The sequence below is a fragment of the Camelus ferus genome, chromosome X (assembly GCF_009834535.1).
Source record: "Camelus ferus isolate YT-003-E chromosome X, BCGSAC_Cfer_1.0, whole genome shotgun sequence".
Lineage (NCBI taxonomy): Eukaryota > Metazoa > Chordata > Mammalia > Artiodactyla > Camelidae > Camelus > Camelus ferus.
Window position 1 is genome coordinate 2,300,078 of NC_045732.1, and position 14,833 is coordinate 2,314,910.

At 42.3% G+C, this 14,833-nt stretch overlaps 1 pseudogene; it reads right to left on the reverse strand.

The window, feature by feature from the left end:
- Positions 1–332: 332 nt before the first annotated feature.
- The window catches only part of LOC116662135, a 28,470-nt pseudogene continuing 13,969 nt past the window's right edge, over positions 333–14,833 (reverse strand).

The following is a 14,833-nucleotide window of genomic DNA, read 5'->3' on the forward strand; positions in this document are numbered from 1 at the left end:
GTATCACCTTGTCTTTATCCAGTCATGTGCTGATGGACATTTGTGTTGTTTCCATGTTCTTTGTTCTATGTCCCTTCTGGCAACAATTACTGATTTTAAATATTTTCCACCTTAAAATCCTTCCTGAAGGAGACGTGGTAACAGGAATCAAAAACAGTTACAGCACAGGGTTGTGTGTGATGGGCCCTAGGGGCTTGGTAGGAAGGTTGGCAGAAAAGATTTCAGATTCTGATCAAATGATTCCTCCTCTTGTAGCCCTGCTGACCGCCTCTCTCACGGCCTGCCCTACTAGTCTGACCAGTCCCTTCTGTGAATCCCACTGTATTGTGCACAAATTTTTTCCAATTGGTGTCATCCCGCAGGGACCTTAGGTGAGGCACCTAAGCTCCTGTGTTGGTTTCTTCCATCAGCCCTTAACTTCCTTGGGAGCCAGGACTGTCTCATTGCCCCAAGGATTCCTAATGCCTAGTGAGATGCCTGATACAGCTGGTACTTAACGAGCACATAAGTCAAATGGAAAAACCTGATCAAAGAAATGGCCCTCATTTTTCAGACATGCCTACTTGAGTACATAGGGTAAAATGACATGTTTTCTTGAATTTGCTGTCAAATACTTCAACAAAGGACAAGTAAAAGAACAAAGGTCTGAATAAAGGAAATATGGAAATGTTTGTGAATTCCTTAATCTGGGTGATGGGCTTATTGTACTATATTTATTGATGTATACTTAAGTTATTTTATAATTTTCTTATCATTAGCTGAATAGCAAGTATTAATACGTATTAATTGAAATCCTTTGAGCCGACCAAACTTACCCCACACAAAATCCTTAATGTCCTAGTAGTGTGTCTTACAGAAATCTTTTCCCATAAAGACAGGAAAAAAGGGAAAGACAGATCCGTGCAGTATTTCCACATTGTCAAAAGACCAAAGACCGACACAAAGAAGAGATTCTAAAAAAGATAAAGAGGCTGAAATCAATGTCCTGAAAACCTAGCCAAGAATTCTAAATGTCCCAACTTAACTAACCTCAGCACTGCCGCATCAAGAATGGGGCAAGTAGAACCTTGAGGATTTTTTTTAAATAAATAAATAATGATCCAGTTCCTACCACAGGCAATTATGGTAAGAGTGAGTATAAGTTCTAACACCAACTAGTGTACAAATTATAATTTATACTTGATTCAAACTGCTTCTTCTATAAAATCTGAATCTTTTTATTCTTAAGACAGATTTGTGGCATATGACCTAGTGATAAAATTTTCAACTCGCTTGTATTCAAAAAGTTCACCAATGTGAGAGTTTATTACATCAACTATTGCTTTTTGGGAAACCCATGTGCCTTGTCACTCTCTTCCATAAGATTTCCTGTGGAAAATTCAATCCCTCATTCAGGAAAGGGCTGAGCAAACGGTCTGATGGAAAACCTTCATACACTGCAACACAAGAAAATGAAAATGACAGTGAGCAGCCCGTGAAGCTGGCAGACACACACAGCTCACGGCTGTGTTCCCGCCATGACTTTCTGTAACCAGCAGGGAAAATGTGCATTTCAAGAAATAGACATAAACACTTTTCAGGACCTGAGCACATAATTTCCCTTTCAGGGTTTAGTGGGCTTCCATTTAATTCTATGAGAAGTGTTTAAAACAACAGAACAACAGCTGAGATATGGTTTAAAGTAACATTTGTCTTAGTGAAAATAAAGCCAGCTGATAGTTATCATTTTTACTTTATTTGATCTCACTCTCCTACTTTACCTCCCCAACCTCCTCCACAAAATGATGGTGAACGTCCCCTCCTGGGTCAGAAGGCTAAGTAGAAAGTACCATGTTTTATTTTTCAAAAGAAACATGTTTCATTCATGTGATTTAATAATTAAGATCAAGAAACAAACTCTATTCAATGAATGGTAGCCAACACATGTCGTCATAGCTGCTCATCAGGTTTGGCCCCATGTTACACACATTTACATGGACATGTGACATGTGCTGTCATGGGACATGGTGAGTGGGGACAGGGTCTCTGCTCTCACAGGGCACACAGCCTGGTGGGGGAGGCGGTGTTCAATCATTGCCTTTTTTTTAATGTACTTACAAATTATGGGAAATGCTATTTAAAAAGAACAAAGTGAGTCAATGAAAGTGAAAAATTCAAGGACAGTATTTAGGCTGAGGGAAGACAGGGAACCTCTTTGAAGAGCTGACACTCCACTGAGACCCAAAGGACAACTCCGGTGCTGCAGGTGAAGGGCAGGGACACACTGATAAAGGGCTGATATCCAGAATACACCAAAATCTCTTTAAACTCAACAAGAAGAATGAATAACCTGCTTAAAAAATGAGCAAAATGCCTGCAACACACACCTCATCATAGAAGGAATCTAGATGCCAAAGAAGTCTATGGAAACATGCTCCACAGCATCTGTCATCAAGGGGCTGCAGACTGAAACAGCGAGGTACCACTGCACACCTGTCAGAACTGCCAAAAGGCAGAACACTGACAATACTGAATGCTGGTGAGGATGTGGAGCGACAGGAATTCTCATGCATTGCTGGCGGGAATGTAAAATGGCCCAGATACTTTGGAAGACGGTCTGGCAATTTTTTACAAAACTAAACGTACTCCTACCATATGATCCGGCAACTGTGCTCCTTGGTGTTTACTCGACAAAATGGAAACTTATGTCCACACACAAATCTGCATACAGATGTTAATAGCAGCTTTATTCATAATCACCAGAACTCAGAAACAACTAAGCTGTTCTTCAGTAGGTGAATGGATAAATAAACTGTGGTCCAGGCAGAAAATGGACTATTTATGGTGTTAAAATGAAATGAGTTATCAAGGCATGGAAAGACATGGAGGAACCTTAAATGCATATTACTAAGTGAAAGAAGCCAATCTGGGAAGGTTCTGCAACTGTCTGATTCCAACTGTATGGTGTTCTGGGAAAGGCAAAACCACAGAGACTAAAAGATCAGTTGCTGTCAGAGGCTAGAGGGGAAGGAGTAATGAATGAGGTGCAGCACGGAGCATTTTTAGGGTCACTAAGACAGACTACTCTGTATGATGCTGTGATGGTAGAAACGTGTCATTGTACATCTGTCCAAACCCACAGAGTGCACACCACCAAGTGTAAATCCTAGTGTCAAGTATGGGCTCTTGGTGATGATGACGTGTCAGTGTAGGTTCACCCATTGTCGCAAATGCACGCTCAGGTGCAGGCGTCAATAGTGAGGAGGCTGTGGGGACAAACTGCAGTTCATACACCCAATCCAGCCCCAGCCACTGCTGTGAATAAAGCTCTGTGGGTGTGTGGACTGTCCGGCTGCTCTGGCGTCTGAACAGCAGAGCTGAGCAGCTGCACCAGAGATCAGGAGGTTTGCAGATCCTGAAATATTGACTCCCAAGCCCTTGACAGAAAAAAGTCTGCTGTGTCCTGTTCTACACGAATCACAATTCACCCTGATGAGACAGGAGAGCAGGGCCCAAACAAGGCATGGTTAATCGGACTGAAGCAATGTTTTAGTTCCAAAACCTTTGTTGAAGTCCTGCAGAATCAGTGACAGACTGTAGCCAGGAAGCGTCTGCAGAAGGAGTCGGTAGCAGGCCTTCCCGCCAGGCTCCGGGATGCCGGGGGCCACGCGCTGCACGGGGGCCACCCACTTGAAGAAGACGGACTTGCAGTGGAAGCCGATCAACTCATAGAGCTCGGAGAGGATGCTGCACTGCTGAATTCTCTCCTAGGAACGCTGAAGCACAGGGAGAAAAGCAACAAGCATCTGAACGAAACATGTAAGTGAAAAAAGACACGTAAAAAAGGTTTTCCCATAAAACAGAGACCTGATGACACAGGAAGGAAGAGGAAGGCTGACTTCGTGCACTGATGGGACCGGATGCAGAAATGCAGGGAAGCAGCGCTGTGCAGATGCTCCAGACCCCCTCCGGCCCCACCTCTCCACGTTCATCCTGTCCTTTTCCTAGAAAGGCCTGTATTCCCTGAAACAGAGGAATCTGCTCCCTACACATGAGACGCAGAGAAAGGAAGGAGCAAAAGAAAGGGAAAGTAAAGGAACAACGTTTCATCTAGACCCTAGTATTTGGGCGGGACTTTCACCAAACACACAATTTCTCAAAGCACAGAGCACACAGTGAGAGGCTGACAGAGTGACTGCGACTTCTGCTCCTTAAGCACCAGCTACCTGCCAGCACACGCTGCGCCCCTTACTGAATCATTACAATCATCTCAGAAACTATTACTACCCCGGCTCACAGGCAAGGAAATCTGAAACTCGGGGAGGAATTATTATCATCCTGGACAATGTCCCACGACCCAGAATTGTCAGAGCCTCCACAGACCCTGGACTAAAATGCTCCACTTCACCACGGGCCCTGAGCCTCAGGCTGAGGCCACATCAGGTCTGCACGGGCCCAGAGCACGAGTATGTGGGACAGGGAATGGTCCCACTCGAAGTGCCAGGCCAAGGCCCTCAGAAACCTATGAAATGAAACCAAATCCCCAAACTCATTTCCAACCCACTGCCCTGTCCGGGAGGACTGCTCGGCACATCTGCGCTGTCACCTGTGCACAGGCTGAGCAAGGGGCCCAGACAGTGACGTGACGTCCCAGTGGAAGTGGCTCGGAGACCGCTTCATCACAGGACAGACTCTCCCGGCTTCCAACGTTAACTCTCCATTCCATTTTCAACTGGAAAGTAAGTTTAGACTTGTTTTCCTCTCCTAGAAACAAAGAGAGTGGTAATATCAGCAGGAAACTCAAGACTGAGGAAGAGTCTCCTGGCCATCTGGAAGGATAGGCCGGGGAGGGAACAGAGACAGGGATCAGAAAGACCCGTGTTCCAGTCCAAAGTCTGCACGTCACTCGCTTTGACAGTTTACTTATTAATACAGGTGAAAAAATCTAATTATGATTGTTGGGAAAACTAATTGAAATAACGTATGCCACTAGCATACGTCTAAAATCCTTCATGAGTGTCCCAGAAATGGAAGTGATCGTGGTTAGTTACTGTCTGCCAAGTCTTGGGTGCTAAGCCCACATCAGCCAGCCAGAGATGTGCCAGAGAATGCCTCACCAGCTAGCAGCCTTCTCCAACTTGGAAACTCACAGTGTCTGAAGAACAGGCAGTGGTGGATGCTTTGGGACACTCTGGAGGTAGCACTCCAGTGATGACTTTAAAAAGCTGGGGAGAATTTAGGGGACCATACAGTTCAAATACAGAAAACACATTCCATGTCTGCCCACATTCATCTCTAGCCATGATGATTCAGAGAGGAAATACATATTCAAACGTACACCATTTCCCACATAAGTGCATCAAAACAATTTGGAAAGAATGTAACTTTCTTCTCTAGATCACACAGCGGGGATTACAAGGTTTGTACTGAGAGCCCTACTTGTAAAACATCTGCTAACATAACTGGGTCCACTATCAGTCCATTCAAAGAGAAGGATGGAAAAGAACAAAGCCAAGCTAATACGCTCCGGTCTTTGGTGGGTTACAATGTCACAAAGGAGACGGACAGGTCATCAAGGAACCACCCTGCCGTGATCACGGAGCCGGGCAACGGGGTGGGCGGCAAGATGTATGACGCAGCCGCAGCTGTGCCCGCGCTTCTAGGCAGGTATCCAAAGTCACCTCGACATGGCGTCCAATGCTTGTGCCCACGTCCTCATCACCTGAGATGTATTTAAGAGAAATGAAAACTAATAAACGGAAAATACCTTTGGTGGGCACACCGTCCAAAGAGCAAAGTCACAGTTTGACAACTGGCCATCCCGGTTCCCTGGGATTCATTCTTGGAGAACCTTAAAAACCACCCCTCTGTCCTCAAGAAGTGCTGCCTACTTGTCCTATCTTTGGCTCAGGGATACAGCACGTTCACGTGAACTTCAATGTCTGCACAGATTTGACTGTCTTTCTCCAGGTTCATTTGTCCATTCTGAAGAGGCCTGAGTTAAGTCCATCTTCTGTAAGATCAATTCCCTCCAGTGAAAACTCATCGAGCCTGCAATTAAAAGCCAACTGAACAGGACTGTCCTCAGCTAAAAAGTTCACCCACCCTTCACTGCTTTCTTAATTTCCTTTCCTAGCTAATTGCAACAGACTAAAACCTCCCTCCACCCAGCTCCCCAACTATGTCAAACAGAAAGTAAGGTCCATAAAAGAGGAGACAACTCCATAGTCACCTCTGAATTCCTAGCATATACTAATGTCAATAAATAGAACTATGATTATGGCTTCTTTCCTTTAAAACCTTTCTGGTTATTTAAATGAGACCTTGGAAGAGAGCTGTTTGGGTCTAGTATCTTGATCCAGAAGACTCAGGAGGCCTTTTTAGGAATGGCTGTTCACTGTTTCATTCAAAACACAACTTCTCATTCCGGGAGGAGCTGTGATTTTCTGCCAGGAGATTGTGGTCACTCTCATGCCAGAACAGCTTTAAACTAAATCCTTACTTTGGATTTGTTATTTTTCCCTGCATCCCCAAAAATTGACTTTCCTTAATTTCTTGCCTTGAGGAATGATATTTTTCTTTCTTTCTAATTCACCCTTTATTAAACAGGATTCTCAGGATGTGCTTGGCCTTACATAGGATGAGCCATCCAACTCCCAGTGTGAGAGGCCCGGGGCTCACCTCCCGCCCTCCTGCCAGGGCAACTAACACTCAGTTCAGGAGCCAACCGGCACCCCAGGGATTCTAAGTCTCACGTATCTCCCAGAATCCCTGCTTTCTGATATGACTTGGATTCTGAGGATTTCCCCTCACTTTCTTGAAAATTAGCTGTGCAGCTTGAAAGATGAGGAAGGAAGGATTTATTTCTTAATCAGCATTTTAAGGAACTTGTGTAATGAAAGTTTTCACGAGTTTCTAGAACACTCCATTGCCGAGACAGAAAACACAATAGATATTTTCTAAACTTAGGTATCATGTGCATTGTTTCTTTGCTTTTGTTTTCTTAACTACTAACACACATTTTTTAATTAAAAAAAATAAGGCCCGAAATAGGATAGAAACTTGAAGGGGCAAACAAAATTTAAGGGCAAAGAAAGAAAAATGATAAGTACTCTACAAAGTTAATATAATACATACACTATGGATCAGATCAGCAATTCTCAGTAACAGCTAATTGAAACATGACCATGAGGTAAAACGTCTCTCCTGTCAGGAGATGACCAACAGATAATAGAATTAAAACAACAAATTAAAATTCTAAGTCTGGCGAGGTATAGAAGGCTACCAGCTAAATGTGTCTACTTCTGGAAAAGAGGGAGGCTCACCAGCTCTTTACTGTGGAGCCTGAGCCTAGGGGAGGGCGGTGAAGAACCGCCCTGTAAGTATCCAATTAACAAAGTGGGTTATGAATAAAGAGACGTGAGCTTTGATGACAGAGATGATACTACTATTCACTTGTCCTGTAAAGAATACTTCACGTTCAGCGATCAATACCTCGGCGTCCTCAGGGATTGAGATTATAGGAAAATGCACAGCCCGGGCCCAGACCTCCTCTGTGAGCTCGTGACACTGCACTTAGATGTCTCAAGAGCAACTCCAACTCCACCTGCAAAGAGCTGACTTCACGGTGCTCCTCCCATAGCCGTCCTGCCCAGGGCCCCTGGTTGGGAGGGAAGGTCTCTCTGCCCCTCCCAGCTCAGGCCCATCACTCACAGATGTGACTGGACCCCTCCTTCAGGGCTCAGATTTCCTCAGTCACCGAGACCCACCACCGACACCTGACCTACCAGGTATTCACAGGCACTCCCTCAGCACTGACTTTGGGCTGGGGACCACGCTGCACACTGTGCGAATGTTATCTCACTGGATCTCCACAACAGTCCTGGGAATTGGGTACATCACTGCTTCAATTGATTAAATAAATTGTTTCACTTCCTTGAGTGCGTCATCCAAAGTGACACGTCTACTGAGCCACAAACATGGGACTGAAAACCACTTGAAAATTGAACACTGCTACACCTCGCAGCCACCCTACTCTGATTCGTCACATCACTTTCTGCCGAGCCTACTGAATGTTTGCAAGCATTCTACAAACACAAAAGTGATCTACGAGAGCACCCCACTCCCCTAATTAAAATCTGTCAATGATGGTCCACTGCTCTTCAGAGAAAGCCTCACCAGGCCTGAGCACAGCCCAACGGCCCGGCATCCTCGTTCCCTGCGCGGCCACGCCGCCTCACCCACCACGCAGCACAGTGCCGTGTCCAGGACTGGGATGCTGACTCCGTACAAAACGGGGCTCGTCTCACTCTAACAATGATCACCCTCTTCAGTGGTCACCCTCTAAAATGCTGACTCTCAGAAAAATATTTTCTCAGGATGAATCAATATCTTTTTCCTTACAACTTCCAGTCATTGATAATGAGCTCCCCCAAAAAGAGAGAAGACTTAATCCTCAGTCTCCTTATCTGTAAAGTGGGAATAACAAGGAAATATGTAAGGTTTTCAGAGAAATAAAACTCATGTGAGTCTGAGGGACAATTCCCAACATACAGTAAGCACTCAATATGGGCTTACTTAGTATTAATAAGAATATGTTGCATTCCAGCAACCTTAAATCAATGATTTATGGCTTTGTCCAACAGACTACTGACAAACAGTTGGACGAACCCTTTTGAGCAGATCAGCACAAGTGTATTGGGAGAGGTAAGCGCTGCCTCCAGTTACAGCTCAAACTCTTACATGTTGTTTGAGCATTTAGTTGTCGTTATTGAATAAAGACAGGTGTTCTTTAGTCAAAGCTCCTGAAACATAAATCTTCAAAGATAGATACAAATTAGGTTTCAAGTACAACATTCTCACTAGAAATTATTTGAAAATGATAGTCTTAGCTCCTCTGTACATCAAAAGGGCATGTTCTTAATGTATCTGACTATATACACTGAAAGGATTGTTTAAAAGAAATTAAGATGAAGCCATCCTAAATAAGTTCTCAGTATCATCTGCACAAAGCCCCACCCAAGGGTCTCATTTCTCACTTCCACATAGGTGTTCAGGTAGTTTAACCTGGGTCTTGGTTTTTTAAAACACAGGGGAGGGAAGAGTTGTGGATAGATTTATGAAGCAAATATAAACCTAGTGTATTTGATGTGTAGGAATCCTAGAAATAAACAAATTGATATATAGTCCCACCCTTAAGAAGCTCAGCCTTTCCATTTACAACAGCATTAAAAATAAAATGGGAGATACATTTAACAAAAATTTACAAGATTTGTACATTGAACAATTTGAAGTATCACTGAAAAAATTTTAGAAGATCTACATATACGGAAGACATCCCATGTTCATGGAATAGTAGACAATATTGTTAAAAATGTTAAGACTCCCCAAAGTGATCTACAAATTCAGTGGAATCGCTATCAAAATTCCAGCTGACTTCTTTGCAAAAATTGAAAAACTGATCCCAAAATTCATATGGAAGTGCAAGGGGCCCAGGACAGCCAAAGCAATCTTGAAGAAGCAGAGCAAAGTGGGAGGACTCACTTTAAATGTTACTACAAATCTATAGTACTGAAGTCATTATGGTACTGTCATAAGTTTGGATACATAAATCTATGAGACACAGTAAAAATTCCAGGGGGGAAACTTATATTTACAGTCAGTTTTCAACAAGGGTGCCAACAACACTGCATTGAAAGAATAGTCTATTCAACGAATGGTGCAGGGAAGGCTGGGTATCTGCAGGCAAAAGAATGAATTTAGAATCTGAAACCCCCTATTGTATATAACAAATAAAAATTAATTGAAAATGGATCACAGACAGAAACGTAAAATCTAAACCTATAAACTTTCTAAAAGAAGACATAGTATAAATCTTTGTGGTCCTAGGATAGGTTATGGTTTCCTAGATACAATACCAAGAGCAGAAGTGATAAAAAAAAAAAAACCAGATAAACTGGACTTCATCAAAATTAAAACCACTTGTTACAAAAGACATCATCAAGAAAGTGAAATGAAAGGGGAAGTGGGTAGCTCAAGTGATAGAGTGCATGCTTGGCAAAAAATAAATAAATAAATAAAATAAATGAATAAATCTAATTACCTCCCCTATAAAGGAATTGTCTTAATGTTTAAAAAAAGTAAAGTGGAATGACAATCTGCAGAATAGTAGAAAAAATTTGCAAAGCATATATCTAATAAGAGACTAGTATCCAGGATATAAAAAAAATGTTTACAACTGACCAATACAAAGAAAATCGACCCAATTTTTAAATTTACCAAGGAATTAAATAGATACACAAATGGCCAATAAGCATATGAAAAGATGCTCAGCATCACTAGTCAAATCAAAATCAAAATGAGATCTCATTTTACACCCACTAGGATGGTTATAATCAAAACACGGACAATAACAATTGTCGGTCAGGAGGCAGAGGAATGGGAACCCTCAATATGCAGCCATTGGAAATGGGCAATGGTGCAGCTTCTTTGGAAAAGTCTGGTGTTTCCTCAAAAGTTTAGTGTTATCATATGGCTCAGCAATTCTACTCCTACATATAGGGTCATCCCTCAGTATCCTCGGGGGATTGGTTTCAGGAACCCACCACCCTGGATTCCATAATCCAAGGATGTTCGAGTCCCTTTACAACCAGCCATCTGGATCCATGAAGTGGAAACTACAGATATGGAGGGCCAACTGTACAGCCAACAGAATGAAAACATATTCTCACAAAAATTTGCACATCAATATTCATAGCAGTATCATTCAGAGTAGCCAAAAGTTACAAACAATGTCCATCCATCAATGAATGGGTAAAAAAATTATCAAGAATAGTCCCAAAAACTTTTGGTCATTGAATCTTTGACAAAGGAGGTGAGAACATACAATGGAGTAAAGACAGCCTCTTCAGAAAATGGTGTAGGGAAAACTGGACAGCTGCATGTAAATCAATGAAGTTAGACTACTCCCTCACAGCACACACAAAAATAAATTCAAAATGGCTTAAAGACTTAAACATGTAGACAAGACACTACAAACCTCTTAGAAGAAAACGTAGGCAAAACATCTGACATGCATCTCAGCAATGTTCTCCTAGAGCAGTCTACTCAAGCAATAGAAATACAAGCAAAAATATACAAGTGGGGTCTAATTAAACTTTCAAGCTTTTTCACAGCAAAGGAAACAGTAAGCAAAACAAAAAGACAGCCTATGGAATGGGAGAAAATATTTACATTAAATGAGACTGTCAAGGGGTTAATTCCCAGAATATATAAACAGCTTTTACACTTCATAAGAAAGAAAAATAAACAATTCAATCCAAAAATGGGCAGAAGTGCTAAAGAAACTTTTCTCCAATGAAAACATACAAATGGCCAATAGGCACATGAAAAAATGTTCAATATCATTATCAGAGAAATGCAAATCAAAACTACAATCAAGTATCACCTCACACCAGTCAGAATAGCCATCATTCAGAAGTTCACAAACAATAAATGCTGGAGAGGCTGTGGAGAAAATGGAACCCTCCTACACTGTGCTAGGAATGAAGTTTGGTGGAGCCATTGTGGAAAACTGTATGGAGATTCACCAAAAGACAAAAAATTTACTTCCCCTATGACCCAGCAATCCCACTCCTGGGCATATATCCAGAAGTAACCCTAATTCAAAAAGACACCTTCCCCCAAATATTCACAGCAGCACTATTTACAATAGCCAAGACATGGAAACAACCTAAATGTCCACTGACAGATGACTGGATAAAGAGGTTGCAGTATATTTATACCATAGACTACTACGTAGGCATAAAAAAATAATAAAATAATGCCATTTGCAGTAACATGAATGGACCTGGAGAATGTCATTCTAAGAGAAGTAAGCCAGAAAGAGAAAGAAAAATACCATATGAGATCGCTCATATGTGGAATCTTAAAAAAAAAAAAAGAAAGAGAAACTTATCTACAGAGCAGAAACAGACACAGAGACATAGAAACCAAACTATGGTTACCAGAGGGGAGACGGTGTGGGAAGGGATAACTTGTGAGTTCAAGGTTTGCAGATACTGATTATGTATAGAATAAACAGCAAGTTTATACTGTATAGTACAGGGAAATATGTTTAATATCTTATAGTAACTTATGTTGAAAAAGAATATGAAAATGAATACATGTATATTCCTATATAACTGAAGTGTTGTGCTGTAAACAAGAAACTGATGCAACATTATAAACTGACTAGACTTCAATGAAACTATTTTTAAATAGACCAAAAACAAAAAAAAGAAAAAGAAAAAAGATATTATTAAACCAAAAGAATAAATTACTGTTTCAGGCTACAACATGGATGAACCTTAAAAAAGTATGCTGAAGTAAGCCAGACACAAAAGGACAAATACTGCCCTTTTAGGTGAAGTGTATCTAAGTGTTCATTGTACTACTCCTGTAAATTTTCCGGAAGTTTGAAGTCTATTAAATTAAAAATAAAGTGTATTATTCATTAAAAACATAAAACGATCCCTCACAGGAGGGCTTTAAATAATAAATGAAGAAATGCATGTAAATCTCCTGGAACAACACTTTGCACGTCCACAGACAGTCACTGCTGTCACTGCCACTCAGAGGTTGGTACCAGCGCTGATGAGAGCTGCCTCCACTCGCTGCCCTGCAGACAGTTGTGAGGGCCTGGGGTCTGACAGGCAGGGTGACCTGGAACCTGAGTCAGACACAGCAATGCCCCAGACTCTGTGTTACCCAACTTTCTTATACAAGCTGCTACATGTAACATAAACACGCTAGAGGGATGTATCTTACAACATAGGCAATACAGTCAATGTTTTACAATAACTATAAATGGAGCAACTATTGTACACCTGAAACATATATTGTAAATCAGCTATACCTTTTGAAAAAATTAAAAAATAATGTAAAAATATTATAACTTTAATATCAGTCCAGTTTTTAAGTAACTACTAAACAGCTTAGAATGTATAAAAGCATTTAAGTGTGATGTTTATTTACATATTTATTTACTTTCAGCCTCCTGCTAAAAGAGAATTTAAACAATTTTTTAAACACAGCTTAACAACAATAACAACAAAAAGACAAAAGTGAGAGTGAAAAGAAAATGGAGATTCAATACTTAAATGAAACCAGGGGGAGGTAAAGTCATAAAAATGGATGCCATGAAGTCAGGGTAAGTGTTAAAGGCCGACTAGAAATTCAGCTGTAAGATTTTTGGCAGCTAAAGCAAAAAGAAAAAGATGAAGGGGCGGGTGGTAGAGCTCAGTGTTAGAGCGTGTGTATAGCATACACAGGGTCTGGGTTCAAGCCCCAGGGCCTCCACTAACAGATAAATACACCTAATTACCTACCCCCCCAAAAAGAGCCCCAAAGAAAATAAAAAGAGAAATTTGTTTCCTAAAAAAACCTGATATTAAATTTAGATTAAATACTTAAAAAAAAAAAAGAAAAATAGAAACAAATGAGTGACACAAGCGATAATGCCCGTGAGATAAATCTGCGGTGCAGCTGGCAGGTCCCCATGTCCCACGTGGGAAAATCTGAAACATCTTTCACACCACCCAGAGTCATCCTCAGCCTACCCCACCCCTCCCCCTGTTAAATGCAGGAGCACAGCCAGGGCCGGGCCTTTGTTCTCTCTGTGTCATCACAGTGAGACAGGATGGAAGGGGGCAGAGCACAGCCATTCAAGGAAGGCCACAGCAATTAACATCAAAATGGTGAAGGATTCAACCCCCAATAGGCCTTGAGGCTCAGGATGAAGAGATTTAAGTTCTAGCAGATCTTGAGCTTCATTACACACCCATTGTAATAGTAACATGGTGAATAACAAGCCCCCAGGCACCATGGCAGTCCCAAGGCTAGACAAAAATGGTCAAAGGGTGGGAAATGGCCAACTCCCTGTGAATTCCAGCCCCTTGCCCTTAGGCTGGTCCTTCTACTTATTAGCATATGAAACCACCAAGCCCATGAATACAAGCAACACAGCACTGCCTAGGGGTCACACCTCTCTCTCCCGTTTCAGAGAAGGCCCACACTCTGTGGAGTGTGTACCTACTTTTAATCTGAGCATCAAACCCCCACACATCGTGGAATATCTCTTGCCTTTCAACAAATCTCTCTGAATAAATCTACCTTTACTCAACAGTGGCTTGCCCTTGAATACTTTCCTGCATGAAGCCAAGTACCCACATCTGGCAGGGCACACCCAAGGGGCTCAACCAAAGCCTGGGACACAGCCCTTCTCATGCCCCACTTATTTTTTCTAGTATCAACAGGACTGGGTTGTGAAGGGAGCTCTAAGGCCCCGGCTAAGGGACAGAAGCAGCCCCAAGGGCTCGAATTGGTGGGCAGCCTCTCCCCCAGCAGGGGCCCTGGGGTCTGCCCGGTTCTCTATGTTTCTTTGTTGTGCTGACTCCCCAGCCACAGAGCGTTCTCCCTAGGCCTGTCCCCACAAAACCCTTCTCTCCAAAATACAAGCACATCATGTCACAGTCCTCTTGTTCAACCAGGAAATGTTCAGCCCACTATTTCCCTCCCCAGTAAAGTACCTAACTGTCCTCCCTCCCATCCCACCACTTCTTTCTTTGTGACAACTCTGCACTCTCCACCCACCATCCTGAACGCAGGTGCCTTGCTGGCTGGGACCGAGATGTTTCAGTCTTACACAGCCTGCGTCCTTTCACTTTCCCCTTTCTACCTTAAAAAGCCTTTCCTGAGTCTCCCACCCATCTGATTCTGAACTTCACAAAGTGCTGTGGTTACAGTCACTATGTGCATACATCCCAGGTTTTGGCTAGGTTTCCTTCGCAAGATCATCATTAAGGAGCCTGCATCA